Genomic DNA, 5000 nt, shown 5'->3' with positions numbered 1-5000 from the left:
GTTTCTCAGAGTTACTAGTGAGCCAAGGAGCATTTCGGCAATGGGAAAATACGGGGGGAGGTGGATTTGCCCTTATAAACCTGCATGAGTCTAATACGATCCACGGTTCGAATCCCCACGACGCGAAATCCGAGATACGAGATCAATCAAATCTGTCCCAGCTAGACGTACCATTTCCACCAGGTACTTTGAGCTAAATTTCCGACAAGCGGGACTCCTTTCGTGTTCCAGAGGCATTGTGGGTTGCAAGGAGCTGCTGGTATGACGGAGGACGCCTGCTGTTGTTGTTGTTGCTGCTGCCACCAAGCCTTGCATTTCGCTTCGTCTCGCTTTTCAGCTTGGTTACGTTTTAAGAGTCGTTAAGTCAGTCTCAGGTTTTCATATCCTCCTCACCACCGTCATTCCACCTACTTTATCACGGCCTTCTTGTTCTCCTTCTTTATCATTACTCCTCCTCCGCTTCCTCTTCCTCTATTACTCCGTCTTTCATCTTCTCTATACTTACCTATTCCTCATTTCTCAACCAGTACCTCCTCCTCCTCCTCCTTCTCCTCCTCCTCCTCCTCCTCCTCCTCCTTCTACTCCTACACTTTACAGCGAGAAAACACCACCAACAACACCCTGCTTGTCACCGCCACTACAGTACCACCATAACAAGTACAAAACAACAACAATAACAACAACAAAAACAGCAACCACGACAACACAATCAAATCCAGCGTGCAAAACAAAGCAAACTACTTCCCAAAACACGAACGTGCCACAACACTACTACCGTCACCACCACCACAATAACACACCACCACCACCACCACCACCATCACTACACGCACACGCCACCACATTCGCCAGCACTCCATCACACAGCCCACCACCACCACCACCACCACCACCACATAACCACAGTCATACCCTCGCTGTGGTGGACGAACCAACTCCCCTTCACCTAAATTTAGTACCTGGTGATTACAGACACACGTGGCATAAACATTTTGAGGTTGGATATATTGCTCTCTGCCACTGTCGCAGTGTGGGGGGCGTGCAGGGGGGCAGTTGAGGGGAGTGAGGGTGGAGAAGTAAGTGCAAGGTGTACGTGTGCATGTGTGTGTGTGTGTGTGTGTGTGTGTGTGTGTGTGTGTGTGTGTGTGTGTGTGTGTGTGTGTGTGTGTGTGTGTGCGTGCGTGCGTGACTTTTTATCTCTAATTCTTACGGTCCTGTGGTTCGGTTTGTCATTCATCTTTTTACTTTCTCTCTCTCTCTCTCTCTCTCTCTCTCTCTCTCTCTCTCTCTCTCTCTCTCTCTCTCTCTCTCTCTCTCTCATACACATTTTTCAGGACGTGGTGTAAAAAAAATAAAATAAAATAAAATAAAAAACTGTTATTTATCTGGTGACCACGTTCCATCTTCCTCAACCATTAGCTCTGCATTTTTCACCCACAACACCATTAACAATTCCCTTTACCTGAACCCACTACTAATGGATCAAATGCGGAATAAAATATATGCTAATTAATTTCCCCCCATGCCTATGAATTACCCTTTTTTTATTATCATTCCAGCCTCATATACACTTTTTTTGTATATTTGGTTCCACCCGCATGTATAGTACGGGTATATTACATGTTTTTATACGCGGTTGTCGGTACGAAATTAATTGGTTTGCTGATTGGTTTGATTGGTTTAATGGCGCCGTCACAATGGGGTCACAGGGAGAGGTTTTGGTTCGTGGTGTTGGTGTTTTGTGGCAATGTTGTTAGATTAGGTTAGGTTAGATTAGGTAGCGTTAAGTTAGAGTAAGCTGAGTTAGGTTAAGTTTTGTTGAGTTATATTAGGCTGCGTTTAGTAAGTTGAGTTACGATGGGTAAGGTTAGGTTTGGTTTGGTTACACTAGATCGGATCAGATTACGTTAAGTTAGAGTAAGTTAAGTCAGGTAAGCTTGAGTTATGTAAGATAAAGTTAGATAAAGTTAGGTTAGGTAAGATTGGGTTAGGTTGAGTTAGGATGGTAAGGATAACTTAGGTTAGCTTAAAGTAACGATCAGTATGTATGTGGTTTGAAGACTTGATGGTATGGTTTTAATGGTTGGTCAGCGGGGCTCGAACCGACGATCAACTAGACAAACTTTCCAGATCACGGGGCACCCACCCACATTCCCTTCCCACTCCTCCTCCTCCTCCTCCTCCTCCTCCTCCTCTTCCTGCAACTCAATTACCTTTCCCTGACTACTTTTATTTTTCCTCCATCATCACTTTTAAGTTTTCTCCTTCATTTTTTTTCTCTCTCTCTTTTTGCAGCTTTTCCCTTCATCCTTTTCCTGGCACGCGCGCGCGAGTTCTCTCTCTCTCTCTCTCTCTCTCTCTCTCTCTCTCTCTCTCTCTCTCTCTCTCTCTCTCTCTCTCAGACACACACTCACACACACACACACACACACACACACACACACACACACACACACACACACACAGAGTGAGAGAGAGAGAGAGAGAGAGAGAGAGAGAGAGAGAGAGAGAGAGAGAGAGAGAGAGAGAGAGAGAGAGAGAGAGAGAGAGAGAGAGAGAGAGAGTGTGTGTGTGTGTCTGTGTGTGTGTAAAAACTTAATATGCAGGTCATCAATTCTCTCTCTCTCTCTCTCTCTCTCTCTCTCTCTCTCTCTCTCTCTCTCTCTCTCTCTCTCTCTCTCTCTCTCTCTCTCTCTCCCAGCTCCTCCACGCCTCCCCTCAGGGCACAGATGAACACAAGTGGCCAATCAGCGTGAGGTTCCCAACATGCCTCTCTGCAGCGCCACAAAACAAGGTGTGTATGATTTTAGATTTCAGAATTTCGCAAATGTGGCCCGTATGTGTGGAGAGAGAGAACCAAATATAACCTACGTGCGCGCGTGCGGTGTGTGTGTGTGTGTGTGTGTGTGTGTGTGTGTGTGTGTGTGTGTGTGTGTGTGTGTGTGTGTGTGTGTGTGTGTGTGTGTGTGTGTGTGTGTGTGTGTCCTCTACAAATTATACAAATCCGTAACTATTGAAAAAACTCAGAATATTAGTGAAAAAAGAGACGACCATCTCATTACCTGATATTAATGAGATGAAATAGCCCTCAGGTACACAGGTATATATATATATATATATATATATATATATATATATATATATATATATATATATATATATATATATATATATATATATATATATATATATATATATATATATATATATATATATATATATATATATATATTTATTTATTTTATTATCTTTTTAATCGATCGTGGGGTAATTCTAGTTGAGGGAAGACTAGATTAGGTTAAGTTTAGTTAGAATACCTTTGTTTTATGTATATTTTTCTTTTTCTTATTGATCGTGGAATAATTCTGATTAAGGTAAGGTTAGGCTACATTCAGTTTAATTCTGTACCTTTTATTTTAGATATATAATTTCTACGTAGTAAAAGGAAGGTTAGGTTAGGTTCAGTTTAGTTCGGTACCTTTTTTTTAGGCAGGGTTCTGGGTCAGGTGAGGTCAGGTTCGGTCATTTTGTGAGCGGCGAACACGGATTGGTCCCCGAGGCTGGTGGGTAATTAGACGGCACCATCACCGCCATTGTCTCCGCCGCGCCATTAATCAGCTCGACTCCACAAAAGGCTCGCCGCTCCCTCCACCACTGGCCGCTGGACCCAACCTCTTTATCTCGCCGCTCATCTCTCTCTCTCTCTCTCTCTCTCTCTCTCTCTCTCTCTCTCTCTCTCTCTCTCTCTCTCTCTCTCTCTAACATGATTATTCGCTCACGCATATTGAAGCATTAATATATCTAGGGGTGAGTTAAGTTAAAACTGTCTTTTCTTTTCGGCACAGTTATCAGAGGCCAAATTAGGCGGATGTTTCTGCACAAACGACCACCTTTCATTAATGGGCATTATTGTTATGAGACAATACACGTAACTCGGAATTCCCGAATCAGAAAGATTATTTTTCAACTCATTAGACTCACAACTAATATTGGATGGAGAGCAAATCGTGAAAGTAACCAGATATTACCTGCACAATTTCCAGTGTTACTAATAGCAATATCATTATCTTCGTTATTATTATTACTATTCTTACTGTTATCATTACTGGTAGTAGTAGTAGTAGTAGTAGTAGTAGTAGTAGTAGTAGTAGTAGTAGTAGTAGTAGTAGTGGTAGTAGTAGTAATAATAGTACTAATTGCAGTAGTGGTGGTGGTGTTGGTGATGGTGGTGGTGGTAGTAGTAGTAGTACTAGTAGTAGTAGTAGTAGTAGTAGTAGTAGTAGTAGTAGTAGTAGTAGTAGTAGTAGTAGTAGTAGCAACAATAGTCGTACCACCACAACCAATAACAGCAGAAGCAAGTATGGCAACAAGGTGACACCATAAGTAAAATCACGTGCGCCGTGGCTTTGGGGAAAAACTCTACGGTACATTGCTGCCGCGTTTACATAAGTCTAGGAGTTACGAGTCTCCTGCTTGTGTACGGTCTCTTACACATGTTTTCAACTTAGCCCGTATATCCCCCAAGGCTGGAGTCACCTTCCTAAGTAGAACACAAAGGCAAGAGCAGAGCGAATCAGTCACGTATGGGATCGCTAGTCTTTTGTCGGGCAGAGAAACAAGGATAAGCGGGGATCAGGCCGCTACATTTTTGCCCCCACCACTGTCAACACCACCCAAGCAATAACACGTCCTTCGATACACAAGGTAATCAACACTTACGTAATCTGAGAAAAAAATTTAAATCGTATAAACATGGAAGACGAAAAATTAACGAAAAAAAGAAGGAAAGCATTTCATCAAACAAACATCGAAGAGGAATAAAGAACGTAAACGGGAAGAACAAGGTCACTTTTTCACTCTACATACATAAATGGAAAAGGAAACAATAACGTTTACAGGAAGAAAAACACTTTTTATCCTACAAGCATCGAAAAAGAAGAAAAACACAAAAAGAAGAAAAAAAAACACTTATTCACCCTATAAACATCGAAGAGAAAGAA

The 5000-nt window shown here is 42.3% G+C and overlaps 1 protein-coding gene across 4 annotated transcripts in view; it reads right to left on the bottom strand.

Annotated features, from left to right (window-relative positions):
- Nucleotides 1-5000, bottom strand: part of LOC135111980 (neurexin 1-like) — a 131603-nt gene that overhangs the window by 76965 nt on the left and 49638 nt on the right. The window lies entirely within an intron of this gene.

This window comes from Scylla paramamosain, chromosome 23 (assembly GCF_035594125.1).
Source record: "Scylla paramamosain isolate STU-SP2022 chromosome 23, ASM3559412v1, whole genome shotgun sequence".
In the NCBI taxonomy this organism is placed as follows: Eukaryota; Metazoa; Arthropoda; class Malacostraca; order Decapoda; family Portunidae; genus Scylla; species Scylla paramamosain.
Note: the sequence above shows the minus strand (reverse complement) of the source record. Positions and strands in the feature narration are given on the sequence as shown.